This window comes from Plutella xylostella, chromosome 27 (genome assembly GCF_932276165.1).
Source record: "Plutella xylostella chromosome 27, ilPluXylo3.1, whole genome shotgun sequence".
In the NCBI taxonomy this organism is placed as follows: Eukaryota; Metazoa; Arthropoda; class Insecta; order Lepidoptera; family Plutellidae; genus Plutella; species Plutella xylostella.
The window spans coordinates 8,552,218-8,576,406 of NC_064007.1; the positions used below are offsets into that span (position 1 = coordinate 8,552,218).

The window sequence follows — 24,189 nt, forward strand, 5'->3', positions numbered from 1 at the left end:
AATTGTAGGTACAACTGTAGGCACTAAACTGTCCAGCCCCATTACACATCGGGACAAACTCATAACTAACCGCAGAATGTCCCCGCCAGCCTTCAGGCCACTGGGAGCGGCTGAAGCTGAAAATACTAGGTTTTTATCAAAATCCTGTGGACAGTCCGCTCACTGTAGCTTGTCAGTGCAAGTTTTCAGTGGCAATTGTAACTGCTGAAAAAATATTGGCATGCTAAATCCTAATATTATAAATGCGAAAGTAGCTGTGTCTGTCTGTCGGATTTGAATGAAATTTGGTATACCCTGGTCTAGACCCTGAGAAAGAACATAGGCTACATTTTAACCCGGAATTCCCACGGGAAAACTTTTTAAAGCGAAGCGAAGCTTGGGAACAGCTAGTGACTAATAAATTAGAATTTTGTAATTCGGCTCGCGATAACGTTGTACACCACAAAAAACATACGAAATAAATCACAATCTCATAACTTATAATACCCCATCGATTTTAAGCCACCTCAAAGACAAACGTAACCATGTATGTGATAACTTTATCCGTTACAAAAGTATAATTAGTTTATAAGTTTGCGTGTGATCTGTCTGTCGGGGCACGCGGCAGTGGCCGGAATACAGGGTGTGCTAATGTGTGTGTCTGGGCGAGACGACGCGGCGCCACTCAAGGTTGTCTCGACATAGAAGGTTAACATTCTTTAACCCCCTCTATTTATAAAAAAGTTAAAACACTATCAGTTAGTTCGTTATGGAGTCAATGTTAGGTAGATTTTGGAGTAGTTAGATAAGATTTATTAAAGGTATAATGTGTAATGGTTAACTCATATCAAAATATTATTCAATAGATAATGTGTATATGACTATTAAAAACCGGCCAAGTGCGGGTCGGACTGGCTCAAAGGAACAAATATATCCGCTGAGTAACTTCAGTCTTTTGGTCTGCTTTGCCTACTGATGAAATAAAATTGTGTGTAATAAAATAATCTTTCTTCTCCTCGTGTTATACTGTGTATTTTGTTTATGTGAAACCAATAAAATATCTATTTATCTATCTAAATCATATAATCACGCTTCAATTCATACAAAAAATACCACCATTATTAATGTACTACGGCGTACCACGCTACGAGTGCTACGAAGCGGCGTAGCCAAACGCTACGAAATTTCGTAGCAAAGCTATGTGTGTAATATTGTGTGTGCTTTAATTATCTTTGCTTTTCAGTATTTTAAATGTTAAAATGCTTGTTTCTTTATAAGTTTTGTTTATTGTGTGGAAATAGTTGGGAAGCTGGGGAGTAATATAGGTTATTTTGATAGAATATCACCACGGGAAAACCTAGTGTCCTTATAGTAGTAAATAAACAGATTGAAGATTAATTTTATTTCAATTCTGTCCCGGCAAATATTTTTATTCTTATAAATAATTTGAAACTTTTAACTTTATAATGGCTTTTACTTTTAATGCATAAGTAATAATTGAATTTATAAACTCTGATACAAAAATCACTTCCCCAGTAAAAAGATTGATCACTGCTAACAAACACACAAACGAAAAATCTGTCTCTTGATATACAATTCAATAGCCTTATACAACACCTTTTTTATATCAGTGGCTAAAAACCACAAAGTTATCGCTAACTCACACTCTAAGCACCGCTCTATGTGTAGTAAAATCCTTTTTTTTCAATTATCTTATCTTCACTTCGAACCGTCCCTGCAATATTGAACTTTACTGCCTCAGATATAGGGGCGGGAAAAGAAATGCGAGCACAATTGTACGACAAAGTTCAGTGACCTTCGACTGCTGTTCGGCCAAAGTTCGGAAATCTCTTCAGAGCATAGTTTTCAGCTTGTAGTTTAAATTTACTTCATTACTGGCTACTGTTATGCAATATTATTTAAATTTGCGGGTCGTTATTGTGCTGAGGGAATGAAATAACCGTTGTTATTTTCAGTTCGTTACAGTAAAAGTTTATGTACTAAATTATAAACCTATTCATGGACTAAAATAATCTACAAAATGCTGACAAAGTGGTAATAAAGTAATTATGTATTTTATATTTAAAACGTATCTATTAATATTGTGCGTTTTACAGCAGATTTAACAAAGAAAATGCACTAATAGTCAAGTTATCACTTACTTATGTTTGAATAAAAAAAAACAATTGAATCCACAAAATTCGTCACAATTCGGGCTGAATCTGAAATTCTCAACAACAGTTTATTCACTCAACGCGAGGCTGCAGATGTAATCCACGTGTTAGGACATAAACAACTTTGGTTTTAACCACCAACCCAAACAGAGCGATGTTATAAGATTGACGTATGTGCTTTTTGTTATTACTGAACTGACGTACTCAAAAACTTGTCTACGACAATGGTTATTAGTTTGTCGACAGATATTAAGTATACTTTAGTAATTTAACATACAACAAGCCAACAACAGCAACATAGATTTTTTATATGTATAAAAATCATGTAGTTATCAAAGTTAATGATAGTTTAAACTTGTCTATACGAGTATCTGACCAGACTACAGTCCAGTAAAGTTAAAACCAACGACAGCTTCATTTGCAAGCATTAAGTATCTCAAGTCCTATCACCCCCCTAGTTAGTCCAACGGAACTCATTGATAAAAGCCTTTCCGGAATAGAATCTAGACCAGCCTGAAATAAGATGGCGTAAATTTGCCTTTAAACAGACCCCCAACCCATAACTTGCTGAAAAAAAACCAAACCCACTTTATAGTACAACCCGCAAATCCAAACGCCAAATCGGTCAGCGCTTAATGTTTTAAGTTTCACAAAAATAACGGTTGGCGCTACACTGACACGCACATAAGCGCATGTACGCGCCGCTCCCTACTCGTTGTCCCCAACATTAGCATCCTAGCGACACTTTTGTCACTCCATCAGGGACAAGGAGAGGGCCGCGCGCGAGTGAGCGGGTTGTACAACGGAGACGCTTGCCAAGAGGGGGGCCTGACTCACACCCCCACGCACACAGGCGCAGCTGTGGCACGCACACACACAGCCGCCGCGTGTAGGGTTGGCACTTGACTCGATCTGCAAGTGACAATTTGTTGAAGGGTGATCCGTTGGCGGATAAAAGGGTGCATTGAGAAAGAGTTTCGAATAAAGTTAGCCAAATAATTGTCTTGTTTAAGTTATTGTTACAGCGATGTAGTGTTTTTTGTAAGTTGCAGCGTGTAAGATGGTTAGAGTCTGGCATTGTATCAATGCAATGAAATATATTTATGTAAGCACTTTTGGTGTAAGAAGGGCCTGTTCTGTGATCAATTGATTGTTACATAGGTACTATACAACAGATGGTATTTAGTTTTGCGTCACTGTTGTAAACTTAAATGATTTAATTGTTTGAAAACTAGTGAATATTCAGTTATTAAGGTAGATTGGTTTCATAAGTTAGACTGTGGATTGGCTTACTAAAATAATAATTCATATTTTATGTTTAGCATATTTAGAAATATTGCTACAAAAAAGATTAAATAAATTTTTGACACGGTTTTTGAGAGATACGCAAGGTGTTTGACAGCTCGAAACATCTGTTTTGGGTTGGATAAGAACGTATCTGCCTCATTAAAATATTTATGTCGCAAAAGTCATACCTACAAGCTATTTTATGACATAGAAATGAAATCGAAGACTGGAGCGGGCAGTTGCGTGATATTTTTATCATTTAATTTTGCGATGTTGCGAAATCGTTGATAGAGAAATGTGCGTATTTTAAGTTAAAAAGTATAAATTAAAACTTTATTTATCTTATTTTGCACCGGTGAACTTCTGCTAGTTGTCTGAAGGTTTATTGACAGGTGATCCTTGGAAGATTTATCTTGGCAGATATACAGAGCAAGATGTTAAAGACAAAGATACACACATACAACATATGCTCACGACTGTAATCCCTGAAGTGGTTAGTCAGAAAATATATAATATATGTACAAAAATCTTTCCTATAAACTAGGTATATGGCGCTTTGGCGCTAGATAAAGATCTTATGATACTTATATAGATATAAGTTCTGTGGTGACATTAAATATACAGTGTTAACTTCTGAAAATTACTTACATTATTTACATTTCAGCGATCAAAAATGGTACGTTTAGTTTTTTGAGTGATTTTATTGTTTTTAAATAAAACACGTAAGTCTTAGTGACAGCCCTACGCCGTCGGCGGCAGATCAAAGCACAGTACACTGGTATTGCAGCACTGCGTTATGCTAGATTTAATGGCCTTACTACGAGAGTACGCCATATATTATACTAACGTATATACAGTACGTAACTTTATATATGCAGTAAACTGCGAATCTTGGCGGTTGCTCTGTGACGACGGTCAGTTAACGGCTGCGCGATTTGAAATTGGAACCCGCGTGATTGGCTGTTGAGGTTGATGAACGCCCTCCCATTGGCCCTGTTGGTGTTGTGGTCACGTTTTGTACTTAATCTTTCTTGGGTTTGATTCTAGGGACCGGCTATTCTATTCTATTTATATACGGGTTATTTCTGAATCTGATTTACACAAATGGTGATTTCGTGCAATGTGCTTATACAATCATCCACTTAGGGTCCAAACTATCTTCTTAAGCTTGGACCATTTTCGTCCTTGCTGGTCCTTTGAAGCCTCACTGCAAGATGACTAAACAACTACAATTTCAAAACGCTCTATTGTCATAAATTTTATACAAACCGCATGGGATTACAAGATAGTATTCAAAGAAGTATACAATTTCGGTAAAAGACTCACTGAAGAAATTCAATGTATGGGGAACATAACTATAAAATATGATGGTAGAGTAACATGACTATCGACAAATAGTTGTATTTTACATGATTAGGTATACGATATTTCATTTCATATTATTCATAATCCGAAGTAAACTTTTAAAAAATAACTACATTATTAAGTTAATTTAACTATTAAGATTTAAGTAGTTCGTATACAAAGAAAATGTCTAACTGATGTATAAAAATAATTGGTAGAGAATTATGTAATATTAGTATTACAATCGCCTTAATGCATTTTATCATTGTTGTGCGTCCAAAAACTACAATATTGTAAGAACCAAATACCTACTAAAATAATGTAAAATATACACAACAAAATACCAAATCTGTATTCTTAAATATTATTTTGCTTTTTGGAAAATAAATTGTATCTCTTGATATGTTTTCTATGCACAAAATGGCTTCGGCAAAATTTATAGCCGATTTAGTTTTTGTTTTGTGAAAATTTTCTACTTACATTTAGGGACATTCGTACACATGAGGCGACTTATTTTGCTCGTTCAAAATTCAGAATTAAAAATATATTTTGTTTCATCATTACGATATCACTGAAAAAATACTCTGATTAACGCTTGTAGTATTAGTTGTATTGTATAAAATATGAATAATTTATACTTATATTGGGTGCCTGAATGAACGCTGCTGAATTTCTGAAATAAGCTTTCAGTGTTATCTTTTTACAAGAAAAATATTACAAGAGTTAAACAAGTGTATGTAGATAAATTTAAAATTACATTATATTATTGACAGCCTTAGGGTGGATTCGACCAACGTCGAGTAACTTTTTACTCACGAGTAAACTACCAGTTACTCGCGAGTAAGCCGATTTTGCATTCTACCAAACCTGAAACCAAGATAAGTAGCTTATCCCAAGAATAAAATGTTATACCGCCAAAATTGACCGTGTAACGAGCTTATCCGAGAGTAATTTTGTAATGGCGGCGGCACATCAGCTGATTAGAAAACCGTCATAATGACATATAATAATAATAATAATAATAATTTATTTATTTTTCAACCAACATGGATCAAAGTGTTAGTAATACATGTACAAGAACAATCACACGACTTAGACATCTATTGTTAGTATAAAAATAGGAACTAATAAACAAAACACGCAACATAAAGTACTTAACTAAGTATGTAATGATATAAGCACATCTGTCAAAACATAAACAAAAGTAAGTTAATAGGCAAATTCTCAAAATAACAACAGCGAATAAAATATTGAAACATAAACAATTTAATACTATTATAATCCATTCAAACTAAGTTGGCATGTCATTTCTATTGCATGCTTTGAAACGCAACTATTTTTATTTTAGTTGCATTACAGTTTCGTTCCTCGTTCATTCAATTAATCATGGTATAACTTGGTAGAATGCAAATGTACTTATAGTTATTCTCGTGTAAGATGATGTTTGGACGAATTCGCCCTTAAGAAGTTACTTAGTAACAATTTTATTTTAAACATTACCTACATTTCAAAATCACTTGCATTTTTTTTGCGAAAAACAAGAAAGATAGGATAAAACGTTGCAAACGTTTAAATGACATTTGTTTTAATTTTTTATGTTTTGTTTTCGGTGCTGCAAGTTTATGTGAATATAGTTTTAGCTTCATTTTAACCTTCCTACATAATAATAATGTAGAAAATATATCTTTAAGTTAGTTAAGTATATGAATATGCTATGTAAGTATCTTTTAGGTACCTTCTCCTAAATACAGTGACACGGCTTGCGACATATCACGTGAACACGACTTTACTCATTGACATATATATTACTAGCGTAAGGACAGGGCCTCCCACTAAAAAAAATGGCACCCGCGCGTTGGCCCTAAAATCGTAATTTTAGGGCCAACGCTCCTCAGTCGACAGTTGTCTGTGGCCGAGAGATGGTCTTGTGAATCTTGTGATAAATATGTAGTTGTGTTGTGAAAGGCTGCAAAAACCATTATACGAAGGTCAAAAAGAAACATCGAATATCGTATCATCGGTAATTACCATTAAATTAAGTAATAAACACATTATAAAGTGATAATTATTTTACTACCAAAGTCTACAATGGCCGCGCGCTGTAACCTTGTGCGGACGTCATTTTTTGTTGACTATCCTCCGAGAACATTTTCTTGTTGCACACACTTACGTTTTGGAGCATGATTTTTAGTTCATTTGTACGGGACGCTCTACAGGTCTACAGCCCAAAACAGTTTTAATTTTAGTAGTTAGATTTGTCTTAAATTATTGATATGGCGCCTGCAAATAATAAAACAATGTCCGGGATGGTAAATTATTAACGCACGTACAAGGTTACGTCGTCAAGATAGTTGCTAGGCACTGACATAGTTCAAACAAATTATGACAGATAACAGTTATTTTGCTTGTATGAAGAAGGTTTGAGTAAAATGTTCTGAAGGGCCTATCCTTCCTTTTGAAATCATTGACTTTACTGTGAATACTGGGTAGCTCTCGCTTATGCAATTAGGTATTTTATTATGCTTCTGACTAGGATAACATAAAATAAGACGTGTTTTCTTGTAAATTATGTATCTCAGATTATTGTGAGTACGTACATATTTCTGACCCTTATCTCTATTTGTAAATTGTGAAAGAAATTTAGCGTACTTATTTCAGGTGGTTTAATATTGTGTCCTACTATTTTCTAGAGCTTATTTGTTCTTACCACTCTAGAATAGTTTTTATTTGGCTCCATAAAATTAAATATAACAAAAAGACAACTTATAAATAAAACATTACAAAAAGGCGGCATTATTGCTAAAACCAATCTTTACCAGACAATCTTTGGATAGAATAGATAATTTTAACATAACTTATGGGAGTTGATGTGCCTACCCCTAATCTACCCAGTTATGAAATACAGGTCACCCCTTCTCACTTCACTCACTTCTCTGAGTCCGGCACCATGCATTAAATCCCGGTTAATCTTTAGTCGATAAATAAGTCATTGTTTATAGTCCCCCCCCCCTGCCCCCACGTCTTGTGGTGTTTGTCTCGGGGGTTCGGCAAACTTCGGCAATTATCGGAAGGGCTCGACTTCGAAGGTCAAGTACCTATTTCTTGTAGACGCCTATGAAAAGGGATTGTTTTTCGCTTGCAATTATTTTATAAATATATTTTTCATCCCTCATGCTCTGAAAGTCGGTGAGAATTGCCTTAAAAGAGGCATGAAAATAGATCTTTTTCTGCCCGGGGAAAGTTACTTCTATTCTATTCTGTTCTGACAGGGGGCAAAGTATATGTACGTAACTCTCTCAGAAAGTTACTTTCTCGCATTTTAAATCCTGCTAAAGACTAGCTTAATTACGCCGTCTGCAATATAGACAGTGCATCAAAATATTACCAACTAAACATAATTAAATATTTTGTCCAAAAATTAAATTGAATTTTTTTTTTAAAGTGCTATTTGTTGTTGCCATTTAGGAACTGAGTGGAACTTATTCAATGCTAATAAGGGCACTTAATTAAATTATTTATTTATGTATTTCTAGTTTCACACATCTAACAACTGAGAGAGTAATAAAATAGACGTTTAAATTTTAAATAAATAGTATATATATCTAATAGTATATAGAGATAATTATTTATTAAAAACTATAATCATGTATGTTTTAGTTCAGGGAAGCGACACGAACAAACAATACATAAACTTGTTTACGATTTGTCATTTCGTTTTGTTGCGTTATTGATTGCACCGTGTGGCATGGTTTAATAGCGTTATATATGCTTTAGACGTTAGCGTTAGACGGCCGAATGGTGTAGTGGTTAGCGACCCTGACTACTGAGCCGAAGGTCCCGGGTTCGATTCCCGGCTAGGGCAGATATTTGTTTAAACACAGATATTTGTTCTCGGGTCTTGGATGTGCCCGTAAAATGGCAATAGGCCCGCCCCCTATTACATTGGGACTAACATAACACTGGCGAAAAGTGGGTGCAGCAATGCACCTCTGCCTACTCCGCAAGGGAGTACATTAGTACAAGGCGTGAGTGTGTGTGTGTTATATATGCTATTTGTCATATTTGTGGTTAGTAAAAACTGTTATTTATTTATTTACTTATATAGTTCATGGAGAATCAACAGCATTTGTGTCAACTTATATGGTAACAATTATTGTATTGTATATACGGTAGGATTTCATCTGTGAGCTTGCCTTTGATAGTTCAATGCACCGGTCGTACTACTCGTACTGATTATCAGGCTTCCTTTCAACCTGAACTGCTAAAATGTTTTCCTGTAGAAGTCATAGCTTTAGTGCCAATTTCTCCATTGTCGGTTAGAGCATAACCAGGGAGTAGTGGTTATCTTTTGACACATCTGTCATGAATTTTATATGGGAATGACGTATAATTGATAACCAATCCATGGTCGGTTAGATAACCTGGAGAAATTGGCACTTAAGAACGTAAATATAATATAGAGGTGCATTTCTGCACCTTTTCAAAGTATACATTCAGAAGCCGTCATCGTCAGTTACTTCACCGGTATTTATAAGTTCGTCAATCAGCGAAATAACACATTGTTAACTAAACTAGCCGTGCCACATAGAACCATAGCACAACCACAAATCATAGCTCATTAGCTCGCCATACGTTTGTTGTTGACCATTGCGCATCAATTTTCTCTATAACCGAATTAACTAGCTACACGCGTTTTGCCACTATTTAGGTAGCTATTTACGCTAATACAGGGTGTGAAAAAAAGTTTATTTAACTGAAAGGAGTGACTCAGGAATATAGCTTAAGCACTTTGGTTTTTCGACTTTGTAACAAGCATTTTTTTTGCTAATTATCAAAAAATCATCAATAATCTAGAAGCTTCCGTAGTCGAGCTGGCTTCAGTGATCGTAACTGATCACTTAGGTTAAGCAACAACTGGCACGGTCAGCCATTGGATGGGAGAGCGATTTCAAGTGTTTTTTTCCGTGCTTCGGACGGCACGTTAAGCCGTGGGTCCCGGTTGCTACTTCGGCAGCAGTCGTTAAGCCTAGGCAGAGGCCTTCGGGCAGCTTGAAAACATCTGACAGTCGGGTTGCCCACTTACCCGACAACTTCAGTACATTGTACTCATTCAAAAACGGCGATCTCGCGAAATATCACGTGACTACAAATATACAGCGAAAAGTGTGTGACTCGCTCGCGAGTCACCTCTGACTACCCCTTCGGGGTTTACAGTCGTAAGCATATGTAAATGTATGTATAAGCATTCAGCTTAAAGTATTATTTCTATCCCTAAATTATTTGAAGTACTCAAATATGATGATTGCACATTTTCCATTTCAAAACGAAATGAGACACGGCCATTTTAGTTACCTACATTAAAGTATGGTTATGTCTAAGGTACGGTCAAGTGCAGAGAAACCTGACCCCCCTATCATAGTAACAATGCTTCTGAGGGGGGTCAGGTTTCTCTGCACCTTACTGTACAGTAAGCCAAAAATATATGAGAGTATTTTTAATATACATAGAAAGCTTGCGGGACAGCGAAAATATAATTCTAACTCTCAGATTAAAATTTATAAAAAAACATTAACATTACAGTCAGCCAAAAATTATATTTTTGGCTGACTGTACTCTTAAAGTCCCCTCCTCGGTCCTTAGCTTGGTATTGTTATAAATTCCATTCTTTTTTCTCTAACTTTTCAGACCAATACATCGAGTAATGGCAAATAATTCATACTTAAACAGCCGCCTTTGACTTATTGTGGGTTTAGAGATACAGCCTTAATGGCCACTTTATCAAATGTTTACTTCAACGAGAAATAGCCTTAAGACAAAATAACCGTGCTTTATAATGGGTGGCATTTTAAGATAGGTAATAAAATCTCAACAAAATAAAATATGAATCCTAGAAAATTTATGACAACTACTCATTAATTTGGAAAACTGAGCAGATTTGGATGAAAATATGTGGCAAAAGTAAGCGGTGGTAAAGGACTTTCGGAAATTAGTTATCAATCGATGATAGTTACCTCTGAATAAGTTAACTATTATGGTAAATATAAAACGTTCTCTTTTTACATCATGTCCTTTTTATATTTAAGGAACTTTGAAACAATAATTAACTCTAATAAAACTGTAGTGCCGTATCCAAGCCTTTACTTACAAACAACCGTAGTTCAGACGTTTACAAATTAACGTTATATTAAATAAAACAAGTTAATAATATCACATTAAAGAAAAACTCCCTTTTCCAAACAACGCTAATGACTGAACAAAAAAGGAAGTAGGTATAAGCGAGGGAACCAAATATCCATAACTAATGTTCACACTTTCCCCACCGTCAGCGTCACCTGTGCGGGTTGTTCCCACCGCGACCCCGACTTGAACCCATTACTCGCGACCCAAATTGTGGCTTATTTCGACGGTGTCTAGACGGAGTGGGTCGGTTAAGCACGTGGCAAAGTTTGTTAATGAGATTATTAGGTTGTTTTTGCTTTATGATGTAGGGATTTTTAGTGAAAGTTCTAGTTTCCGCTGCTTTTGTAACTTTGAGCATATCGTATGACTATCCAGGATGTTGCAAAGTGGTACCCCCATATAAATCATACCGTTTCGGATTACTATACTTATACCAATTTTATATTTTTATAATATGTTTAGTAAGTATCCTAAAGTTTTATATTTATCTAAGGATAAGTAGTTTTCCAATTCCAAAGTCGTTAAAATTAAACACAAAAGCTATAAAAGAGCTTTTTACTTTACAAAAACTGCAATTATTTTACAAAGTTGTCAGCCACTGCGCGGGAAACTATTCTTTATAAGTAAACGTAAAAAATAGCTAAGTACACTAGCTAAGTACATCGTAGAAAAATAAATTGACCCCTTTGGATCTGTAATGTATCACATTAGGTACGTATATAATATGCCCTATCCAATGAACGCAGTAGTGATTCAACCAAAAAGGAGATTCAACCAGATGCCTGCGACATATACATAGTTTGGTTTTAATAAATATAAAACCTTCCCTTGTATTGAACTAATATTGGTATAGATAGGTACATCCTATGTACCTTTGACTTTCGAATATCGCGAGTCGCGAGTATCAGTGACAGCCATTGAGTAAATATATTGTATTTACTACACTTTATTTGCACCAAGAACAAAAATTACAAAAAACAAAACTTTAAAATAAAACAGTACAAAGAGGCGGCCATATTGCTTATAGCATTCTCTACCAGACAACCCTTAGATCGAAGAGAGTCTATATGACTGTGAGTACACCCGAGTCCGCGTTGTTCTACGGTGAAAGCAAAGTAATAACCACAAATGCGTACGTCAGCTCAATACAACAACAATACACGCCCGTGTGAACCCGCCCTTAGCTCGCTGTAAGCTTTACGACCGCATTTAACGACCGTTGCCCGTGTGAGCGCGCCCTAACGCAAACTGCGTTAAACCTTTTGTATGTCGTTTGTGTGAGTCGTGTATGGGACTTGTATGACTGTTTAATATTCAAGTCGTGCCGGGGAGTCTTTATGATGTGTCCAGAATAGCTTTTTTACGGAAGATAGAGCTTTGTTGCACCAAGTAAGGGTGTCGTTAAATAAATGGGAAGGTATGATAGGTAACTAAAGGGCTATGTTATTTTATAGGCAGTATATAAGTAGTTGGGGCAGTTACTACATTCATAAGTCGGTAAAATTTCATGGATTTATCCAACTTCCTTGGATATCTTTGCTAACGTTTCCTAATGTTTCTATAATTATAGCAGTATGAAACCAAACACTTCTACGGTTTCAAACAGTGTTATAAAAATAACTAAAAAAGTACTTTTATAATCTTCAGTGCAGCGATCACAGGATTTAAAGAAAAATTTAAGGCAAATTTGTCAGTTCCAAAAGTGACATTTGTTTTTGTGTAGATTTGAAAATGGTATCGAATCCTGTGATCGCTGCACAGTCAACTTAAATTAGACTATATTTTTAACGTTGGTGAACTACTCAAACAGCTAACATCGGACTACAACTGACTGTAAATGAACCGTTAGTATCCCCAAACACTCATAACATATTTATAAATTATTATTAAATCAATGCCATGTACCTATTAGCTGAATCAGACACAGAGATGAAACACCTGAATGCGTGGGTCTGAATGACAGGTTACCTTGTAGCTACCTCGCCACCCATTGGTGGTGAGACAATAACTTCCGATCGTAAACTATTTCCTAACGAGCCTATTGGCTGTCGTCCAGGTGAACAGGACTGCTGATCACGGCAACACGTCTCTTAAGTATGTCTATGGGTCTATATTAAGGGACACAAAAAAACTACCCATGTTTTACTCTCTTCCATCCAGAGGTTGTCTGGTAGAGATTGCTATAACCAATAAGGCCACCTTTTTGTAATGTTTTTATTTTTAAGCTTTATTATGTATTTTTTTCTGTTTTTGGTGCAAATAAAGAGCATTAGTGTAGTAGTATAGTGTATTGTAGTTTTGACGAAAAATAAGTTACTAAAGCTAATCGGAAGACATACATGTATCGACTCGTAGCTATTGAAAGTGCGGGAATAGTTATGCGTTTTCTTGGTGAAGGACAGAGATATAGCCAAATAAATAAAAATAAGCATCTGATTCACTAAATATCCAAAAAAATATCGTTGTTGCTTATACAAAATAATACTCGTACTTACTTATTTTATTTCGATATAAATCTAAAGACGTAAAGCTACTGAAAATTTTATTGTAGTAAGTAAGTAGCATAAGTTTTACCAGAAAACTGTTTCGCAGTGTTTAGAACTGCAGTCACGTTGCAAAAAAGACGAAACAATGTACCGAAATATTCTACGCATATTAAAATTAACGATTCTGTCCAATATTTTCGCTAAACAAGTTTTGGAGTTTCATTTAATGGCCGTGGCCAGCGATAATTCTAAGTTACGTCGCGTACACCGTACGTGACAGAACCAACTAATGTAGAGATTAAAGGAAGTAGTTGTGTTTTTGCAACTTAATATTATTTTAGTGGAATTTCCTATGTTGTTCGGTCGTACATTAGGTGAAAGGGCTGTTTGCATCGTTTAAATATACGTATAGCATAATTAATAAAAGTCTTATATTAAACATTGTCGTGTCACTAACAACCGTTTTCCGAAAAAAAACATAATTTACACCTAGGTAGGGGGAAGCCCACACTATGACGAAAAATTAAGTTTCCGAGCGGTACTGAGCGAGTCACGACTCTATCTCGTTATATTAAACGTGTCGATAGCATGACAGCTCTCATTGATTCGTTTTTAGTCAGTATAGACGCAGTGTTTTTCAACCTGTGGGTCGCGACCCCCTGGGGGGTCGCGAAGCTTCTGTAGGGGAGTCGCCAGAGGTCGAAAAAACTGGGTACTTTAGTTTAAAAAAAACTATAAAGACAATTAATTTAATTAATATATCTATTAGATAGATCAGCGATCATAAGCATTTTACTCCATCCTTGCGAGCATGGATTTTTATAGCAAACTACTACTAAATCTGGCCAAAATCTGTCGTTTTCCCGATAAATCTTTTGTTGATACTCTACATACTACAGAAGAAGAATACAATTAGCTCATGTCCACTCTTACTTCATCTTGCCACTCACCGTAAATTATTAAATTAGAGAAGCAAAAATGACCTGAACCAAAAAAAACTAATGATTGACTGATTCAGGTCATTTTTGCTTCCAATGAGTACAGAAGATAATAATTAATAATATTAAATGTATTAAAATATAATGGTTTTCAAAATTACGTATAAATTAACTACTCTTCTCAGATTTTTCAAAGTGAATCCAGAGGCTGATAATAATAACAGAATTGAATTATTCAGGGTGTTGCAAAAAGGGTATTTTTTCCGCAAGTTTTGAAATAGATATACCATGATGCACAATTGCACATGTAGGTTTCGGCTTAGTAAGTATACCCTTTTTGCAACACCCTGTATTTAACATAACTAATAAGATATTTTGACTATATTTAGGACTTTTTAGATGGTAGCCAATAAAACAAAACGCAAAATTTTTTTTGGCCTCTTTATACATACCTACATGTTAATAAAAACCGAAGGGTCAAGGGGGTCGCGAAATATTTTTTAATACCAGGGGGGTCGCGTCATGAAAAAGGTTGAAAAACACTTATATAGAGTAACTCTCCCGACGCTATTCTGGCTGCCTGATCCTTTCACCACGGTGATGAACCCTAAATTCGCTTTAGTGTTTCGTGTTTGTCACCAAGACGCTAAGAAGACAAGTAGGCCTTCGTTATCCAGCCACTACGGTCGTCAGCGGATTGGGGGGCGTCCCACACTATGTTTGCAAATTCGTAATTTGCACTCGTGAAGAAGGTTTTTCTGATCTGCGCAACAATATTTAATACTCGAAGTGATTTGCAACAATGTTTTTCCGGCATTTCAGTTTTTTCACGCCATAAATTTTTGTCACCCTATAAATCTGTTATTTACTATCTTTCTTTGATTGCTAGATATGAGGTAATATCAATGGCAGTATGAAGAAAGCGTTATAACTCCATTCTTTTATATCAATATTATTAGATTACGTAAAAGATGTACATATATAATAATAATGTACATATTCAATGATAAGAATATGTGGCAACACAGCCATTCACAGTTAATAAAAAATAAACTGAAAATCCGTAATGATTAAATGGATATTAAATAATTGTTGGTCTGTACCTTTTAGTATGATATGAAAGTACATAGAAATCCACATTGAATAGTAAAGCTTTGACTGAATATTATAAGTATTGTCTCCGCGTATTATACAGAATGTCGTTTCATTGGACAAATATAGCTAAAACGATTTCCAGATATTGCTGGTCTATTTGATGTTATTGGTTCCTAATGTCACTGGATCATAAAAATAACATGCTTTAAGTAGGTATTTAATTAATGAAACGTACTAAACCTTTGAAAATAGGCCATATTTGCAAAGCAAAGCATTGTTTGGATTTCATTTAATGATGTCTGAAAAAGACATCCCCTGTCTTTAAAATGAAACATTAGCTTATTGTCATTATTAACCGAAAACACAATCCCAAAAAAAAATTAAAAACCGACTTCAAAAAACCACTAAAATGTAAGAAATAATTTAAGATTTACACAAATTCTACTCGTATGTGACAGTACAAATATACCTAAGCAGGAACTGTTCTTTTTTGATGTTGGTGCGGTGACAAAGTAATCTGAAGAAATATGGCACCAACTTAATTTAGTTTTCAATCAAACGTAAGGTGCAAATGATACCAAAAAGTCCTACTAATCAATACGAATCATTCAAGCCTAAACACGAAGTAGTTGCTATATAGAGGAGTTCCCCTGACTGCCTTCCGTTTCCATCATCAGATCAGCTCAAGGTCACCATCATATTTTTTTGTTATAAGAATCGAAATACGTTCTTAATTTCATAAGAATCGGTTAATATGTGCCGAAAATGGAAATACATACCCTATTTTTACCCCTTTACCCACCCTTGGGGGTGAGATAAAATTCTGAAAAAAAATGGGACCACTTGGGTGCTCAACCCAATACAACAAAAAATAATTTTCAAAATCGGTTCATAAACGGCGGAGTAATCGGTGAACATACATAAAAAAAATAAAAATAAAAAACCCGACGAATTGAGAACCTCCTCCTTTTTTTGAAGTCGGTTAAAAATACAAAACAAATGCAAAATTTGATCATGTATGAAGTAGGAGTATACTTTTTTTTTCATTAAGTATCTAGAATATCTTATAAACAAAACTACTAAGTATAAACTTTACAATGATCGTAGTATCGGCCAATATTAGCGGTCAGTGACCCGCGAGGCATCGGCATATCAATAAGGGCCTTAGGGACCGTTTACACTGGGGCGGACTCACTGATTTATTGCTCCAACATAAATTACCTATTGCTTTGTCAGTACTGCACTAGACAGCTTCTTTATTTGAAAGTAGAAACGTGTGTATTGCAGTCTGCAGAATCAATTCAGGGATTGTTTTATTTTATTCCCTCCGTTTTTTGGTTCAGTAAATTCTTTGTGAGACAATTTAATTTGGACTTCTTTTGATTGAAACAGTTTTTGGTGAGTTCAAATACGTATACCAAGTTATAACAACTGTATAATAAAGATCGTCAAAAATTTACGTTTTTATTAGTAGCTTTTCCTATGACAGTCTAAAAATGGCTAATTAACTTTTTAGTGTGAAAAAATATGAATATCTGGAGCACTAGCGTAATGAAAATCCGATCCATGGGTTGTAAAAAAGTTTAGCTGTTTGATATTTAATAATGTGTCATTATCCTCGAACTTTAATTAATTTTTCTGTCAGAAGTTAGTATAGTTTCATAAAAAAACATAAAACTTAAGTACACTCTAATGTAGAAAAGTGCTTAGTAAAGTAAAGCAATTCTTTCATACAGAAACCGAGAAAATGACATAATACGATAAAGATGTTTCAAGATACGCAGCAAAGGAAATACTGAGTGACCAAAACGCCGCATTTAGCCCCACAGAGAATGGAGGAAGACAGAAATGTAAACGTACTGATAATCCTCACGGGAACATAAGAGATGAAGATAAGTTGGTAAAATAAATATTGAGGGCAATGAAGTTAGCAGCGGAGGCAGATTCACCGCTAACTCGTATTTACGTTCAGCGGAAATCTCCAAATCTATAAGAACCATCCACGTGGAATCTCTTCAGCCATTTGTATTATGAAAAACATGTCTCGCATAGATAGGTCAGGACAAACGCTCAACAGCAATTCCTAAGTTCATTCGACTTGTCAACGCTACAGGATCGGATCGACAGTATTTCAAACTCTAAATCCATAAACGCCAGCGCGACCGTCGTTTCAGCAATAAACGGGATTATGTTGTGTTCGTGTTAGTTTCGCGTCAGTGGCCGCTCGACTTCGCATCTTCAGTCTGGAGCTAGACTGGTTTTAGGACAGTCTGCGGGCGCAGGAGGTCATCTTGGAGGTTTCCGGGGCGCGGGGCGCGAGCCGGGCTCGTCGCACGCAAATGATACGCGAGCGACGCGCCCGCATCGATCCGCCATGTGGCCCGAGCCGCAGTCGCCCTCCCCCGCGCGCGCCCCCACACCCCCGCGCCACCCTCACACACACACACACACACACATACATACACGCACACAACACGCAAACACCGATAAGTGACCGGTTGTGACTGCTTGATCTAATGTGTTCTGTCAAATGATGCGTTGTGAATAGCAAGTCGTCTATGTAGACTGATGAGTGTTGTCATGTCATTACGATCGGTCATCATTTTGTTGTCCTCATAAGTTTACTGTCAATAACTATTAATTATCCATTTTGGTTATAAGTTTATTTAAAAAACCTTCATTAACAATTGTAAATGTCGAATTAATGTAATATTGAACACGATAAATATTTGATAAAAACCATTAATAAAATCGATAGTCGATAATCATTATTCAACCCATTAGCTTCACCCGAAAGACGATAAAACCCTTTGACTTGTGTTTCAGCAATAAAATATCCGGCTTGCCCTCAGCCGGGGGGCGGGAAGCGAGCGGGGGCGCCCTGCACGGCGAGTTAATTGAGCGCCCCACGTGGCAACAATTATTTACCTTCAGGTGGCCACGTGGGGGCGCTGACAGATGCCGCCACTCACTCGCTACATTACACGTTACGTGTTTATCAATACAAACATGTTCAATTGTTCACCTTATAGGTGCCATTGGTACTAGATATCTACGAAACTACTGTAAACATTTCTTATAACAGATTAAAGCTTTAAGTTAGCTAAATACAAAAATTCACGCATGCAATTCGGCATAAAACTACTGGCAAAGCATTGCAGAGGAGCTAACTAAAAATGAAGAAATAAGACGGCAAATTTACAGACATTCGAGGTTTAATGTTTCTATAAAGCGTGCCACTATCAAAATAGTTTTTACAGTTTCAGTTATAAGGACTATAATGGCTTGCGGTTAAGCTCGGGAGATAGAAATACTTAAAGCTAAATGTCTACATGAGACTAACACTCAACAACGTGATTCCGTGGAGCACTAAATCTACGGGAGAGGATTGGGAAGGAAAACTAAAACAGGACTGAAATTGTAACATATAATTTATTATTTTTCTAATTATATCGCATTATGTTTATGATAAAAATGACATGGTATGCTATAAAAACCTTCAGAAATCGCAATCGCCTTACGAAATCGCATGCGGTCAATACACTGACAGATGAGATGAGATGAACCGTTCTACTGAGCTAGTGGATGTATACAAGGTACTGCTGCGCCAGAACTAACTAAGCTCTACAACTACGGTCTACGTCTACGGAAGCATTGACTTATTGTAAATAAACTCAAAGATGTAGCGGCGGTGCGGTCCAGCGGCGGAGCAAATCTAGGACACGTGACGGCTCCACGCGCGGTCCGCGGAACTCACATTAGCCACAGGCGAACACAGTCCGAGGGAATTGTCTCAGCAGCTATCAGTACAACACAGTCAACAGTCTCTAGCCAGGGAGGGGCGGCTGCAGGCTGGTCGCGCGCTGGGCATCCGCGGCTTCCTCATCGGGAGGGCTGGGCCAGGACACGTGCGCGCAGGACGACGGCCGAGCGACGACTGAGGCCGGCGCCGCGCCCCGCGCCCCGCCCCGCCCCGCCGCCCCGCCGCCCGCTGCATCCTTCAAACGCTCCCTGATAATCGAGAGAAAATACTACATACAGTTGCAATTGGAACGCCGCATACTCTTTTTTGGCTATGAGTCAGGCGGTAATTGCATCAGCCCTCATTGGCCGGTTTCTTGAACTCTGCGAGTGGCGTCGGCCGGGCTATTTCTCTCGCCGCATGCAATTTTGTCCAGAATTCCCGCCGAAAGGATTCACTTTGATCGCGCGACATTTTCTCCTCTTTTTTGCGTGACGCTCTCTGTTGTGCCGAAGTCGTCAGGACGCTCGTATTTTAGAAGAAAATAGTCTATGAATTTAGATGTTTCATTTTGTCAGACGTGAACGTTTTCAGGCAAAAATATGTATTATTTTTTCTAATAACGCTGCCGAGACAAAAACTGCGTAATCAGTTTTGTCCGTTGATTACGGCTCTCGTACAGTTTGTGTAATGAAATACGAAAATATTTTGCGCTGTGTCGAACCAGTCTCTATTAGACATCTCGCTTCATTCAATTACTGTAACTGCTGTTGGATGTGGAATAGTCTGAATAATTCTTGAGGTCGTTGGAGTCAATGTTGGATGATATGTGGAGTTGTGGAGTCCAATACTTAGGAAATGTAACATCACATTACAAATATTCGTCGTTGCGGCCTGAGATATGGGTTTGCTTTCTTTTACTTCGGCCGGGGTCTCCTATTTCTCGTCGTAGGTTGCGTCCAGCGTCACGCCGTAGGTCGCGTCACGATTCTCTTTACGTCTACGCGCCAACGTCGGCGTGTGAGGGAGACCGCATCAGTACATTTCTATAGTGAGCATCGTGACACGGCGTACGGCGTGACGCTGGACGCGACCTGCGGCGTAAATAGGAGACCCAGGCCTTCCCAGACACAACAACTTATAACTCTTTACCCTACAACTTCAACGTAAAAACAGATTGTAATGTACGAACTTCCATAAGTTCCGTCAAGTGCCTCTTGGCCAAGTTATTCAAGCTCACCCTACTTTTGAGCCGTAAGTTCTTAAACTTTTTTCGAAAGGCGCAACCGTCCAGCGCATTACATAATACAGTCGCGTGCAACGGTTACGGATGGTGATCACGTCGTTGCAGCGCAACTTTTACTTTCGCCTCGCCTGTACCGGGCTCGCACTTTGCACTTTTGTTGTCAACTGTTCGACCTTCGCGGTGGGTGTTTGCATAAGTGAGCGGAGCGGGAACTCACATTTATTAAGGTGAGACGTTGCATCCATCATGCCGTCTTTTGTGGCGAAAAGTGACGGTTACTTTGTTTGTGAGTTTGAATTTTGTTCTTAGGTTTTGTATTCGGAGCTTAGGTATGCTTAATGAAAAATACTAAGAGAAGAGAAGGTATTTAACCAAAATGCTTATGTACCTACTTAAATTGTCAGGGTACGTCTGTTGCATGCACCCGGACCATTGGACTAGGATTGTCACCGAGTTGGTGGTTGACTGCCTGAATCGTGAACTGTTTATAAGTCAGAATTTGTGGGAATAATACAGGCTACATAAAAAAGACATAAATATTTGAGAAAATGCACCCAATTCGGAATATAAGATGATGTATTCACTGAAGGCAACTGTTCCCTCAACATGACGGCTCCACAAGTCGTGGTGGATGCAGATGGAGCCTCCCGCGGCCCAGATATTACTCAACCGCCAATATCGTAAATTATTGCCCCGAGATACGGCATATTTTCCCCTAAATCAATGAATATTGTGTGATTTTCCTCATTCACTGCTCAGGCTGTAGCTAATGCTGTATTTATTAAGGCATTTACTGTATTTTATTCTAGTTGTAAATTTGTATTTATGTTTAATATCCGGTCTCGGCTTGGATTTGCGATAATATTATACAAAGTGAAGTAGACTCTCCGTCTTTAGCCATTAAATATTAAACATGGCTTAATACAGTGATTGTATTTAACAAACTACAACTACAATGCGATAATTGACACTTTTATATAAATAAGTACTTGAATTAGTTGGTCAAACAACAAATTAGATATTTTGGTATTATAGAAGCAAACGTGAAATTTACAATTTAAATTACAATAGACTATAAACTGTAAACATGTCATTGTAACAATATAGACTACGCACCCTTACGAAGCGTTCGTAGCTGCTACGCTTGCTACGAAAACTCGTAGGCTTGTGCTACGAGATCTCGTAGCAAGCGTAGCAGTCTCGTACAATGCTGCTAAATATTATCAAAAATGAATGTTTATAAAAAAAAACTCTTTTTTATAGTCCCAATGAATAAGCCCTATGACAAACAAAGTGAAAAATTCAATGTTTTTTTTTTTTAATATTTACAACTAAACAAAGCTTAAGTTTCCCACAACATCAATTCTTCCCCAAACAAAACTATCGATTCAATTTCCCAACAAGAGAAACCATTTCACCACACAACACAGTATACTGAACATTCAGACAGCACGAGAGTGCTGAGTCAGCGAACAGACAGAGCCGATATTACTGACGATAATACTTCAATATGGTTATAGTGTCTGCTGGAGGAAGCCAGACCTCTATCGCTAAACTATATATTAAGTGGACTTGTGAATTAGATTAAGAGGTTGCTGTACAGTATTCAGTTAACAAAACATAAAGGTGCAACGAGCGTAGTTTAAATTTATGAGAAACTAGGTGTTCCCGCGAGCTTCGCTTTGCCTTAAAAAAAATCCCGTGGAAATTCCGGAATAAAAAGTAGCTTATGTTCTTTCTCAGGGTCTAGACCATATGTACACCAAATTTCATTCAAATCCGTTCAGTAGTTTTGGCGTGAAAGAGTAACAGACAGACAGACAGAGTTACTTTCGCATTAATAATATTAGTTAGGATTTATTTGAAGTACGGTTTGTCACCGTGGTGAATGGCAATATTTAATTACTTATTCGAGAAGTGGAATTGAAAAAATATGATAATTAATCGGTTTTTAAGATAGAGTTGCCTGGATAGTATATAGGTTAGTGTCCCATAAATAAATAATGGTTTGGGAATCGCTAGTAGCTAACGAGGAGGTTAACAAAATATTGTTACTATCTTTTATATATCCTTGTCGTAGTTACCAGTTACTACATTTTTCAGTTAAACCTTCTATAATTGTTTCCTGTTGTGGTATACAAATATCTATCATAAATAATATATCTATCTTACCACACAATCTACAACCGTCGAAACACAAACATTGTAACTAGAGGTATTATAAATTCAACAATAACAGTTCTAGTTCTAGTATTTGTCACCGACACGCTCACAAGAACAATCTCTTAACAAAAGCCACTCCTTGAATATTCATCAGAAAACAGGTCATACCGTTCCACCTGAGGTCAATATACCTGTTTGTCGAGCTCCGAGGTAAAGCACACGCACACGGCGCTGACGTGACGTGACGTGACCTTGCCCCCCCTCCCCTACCCGGCCGGGTTATATTTTAACCCTAAATTAAGAAGCGGGATTTCCTCTAGCAAACCGCGCCGACTGGTCTCGATATGAACGACTTTACCATCAAATGACGTAACTCTACGACGTTGATATGGAATTTTGTGTTCTAAGACTGTAGAGAAAGGGGTCAGTGGTGGTTGGCAAGGCTAGTGGAGTTAATACGTTTGGTAGTTTGGGTTCTTATGGGGCCTGTGCAGGACGTCCTCTAAGAAAATGGAGACTATATTATGCCTCCGCAGTATAAGGCAGGTTAGGATATGGTATTGTTATTTTTACTTCTTTTCACAATTCTAAATTTTTAAAAAAACTTATTGCGCTTAATACAGGGACAGTATTTTATGTAGTATTTTAATAAAACAGATTGGAAATCAATCGTTATATGTATATTTTATCGTAATTTAATTCCGGTGATAAAATTAAATTTAAATATTCCTGCCTAATACGATACGCTCAAAGCAACAATGAAGAATATTAAGAATTCAGATGTATGGATCTGTAGTATAACGACTAATACATTTCACACATAGAATCCATTTCCGTTTTCATGACTTTATACATGGATTGTAAATTAATTTCTAAGCATAGACAACTAAAAAACTAATTATTTTATTTTGCAAGCAACAACACACTATCCCCAGCACACATCATCCAATCACTTCACACAGTCTGATCTAGAATTATTATCTTTAATATAAACCATGTGAGAACCCCACATATACTGTGGCATAGCGACGGAATATTTATGTATGATATAATAATTTAGACTATCCGTTTGTCCATAGTACAAGCGGGGCCTACGCCATACACTACTGACTGTTCGGGAGCGAATGCCAAAAAGAAATGCATGTACTGGCGTCTCCCTCTGTCACACACTTCGATTTATTTTCGATTTAAAATGGCTTGGTCTCTAGTTTTTAGTCTGGAAAAGGGCGGTTGTAAGGTTTACATGACTGTGAACTGATTTTTCAATGGTCAGATAAGTGTTATCTGAAGTTTATTCCTCAACAAATTTATTCCTCAGATAACACTTGTCTGACTATTGAAAAATCAGCCCTGTATATATGTGTATGTGTATAAGTGTACTTACTCGTTTATAAGTGATTGACACTGCAATCTTTTGCGTCCCGAAGCCGCGATATCGCGCCTGACGACGATAAATTTATATTACGACTGATTTTAACGGATCAAGCGGTTAATTTAAAACCTTAACACAATTTTATACAGGGTGTTGCATAAAGGTGAGTGTAGACACTGCATT

At 36.9% G+C, this 24,189-nt stretch overlaps 1 protein-coding gene across 1 annotated transcript in view; it reads right to left on the minus strand.

Annotated features, from left to right (window-relative positions):
- The window catches only part of LOC119691835, a 29,740-nt gene extending 10,324 nt beyond the window's left edge, over positions 1-19,416 (minus strand). Inside the window, exon 1 of the mRNA XM_038110226.2 lies at positions 19,241-19,416. The gene's annotated coding sequence lies outside the window, so the exon portion shown is untranslated. The remainder of the gene's footprint in view (positions 1-19,240) is intronic.
- Positions 19,417-24,189: the final 4,773 nt, after the last annotated feature.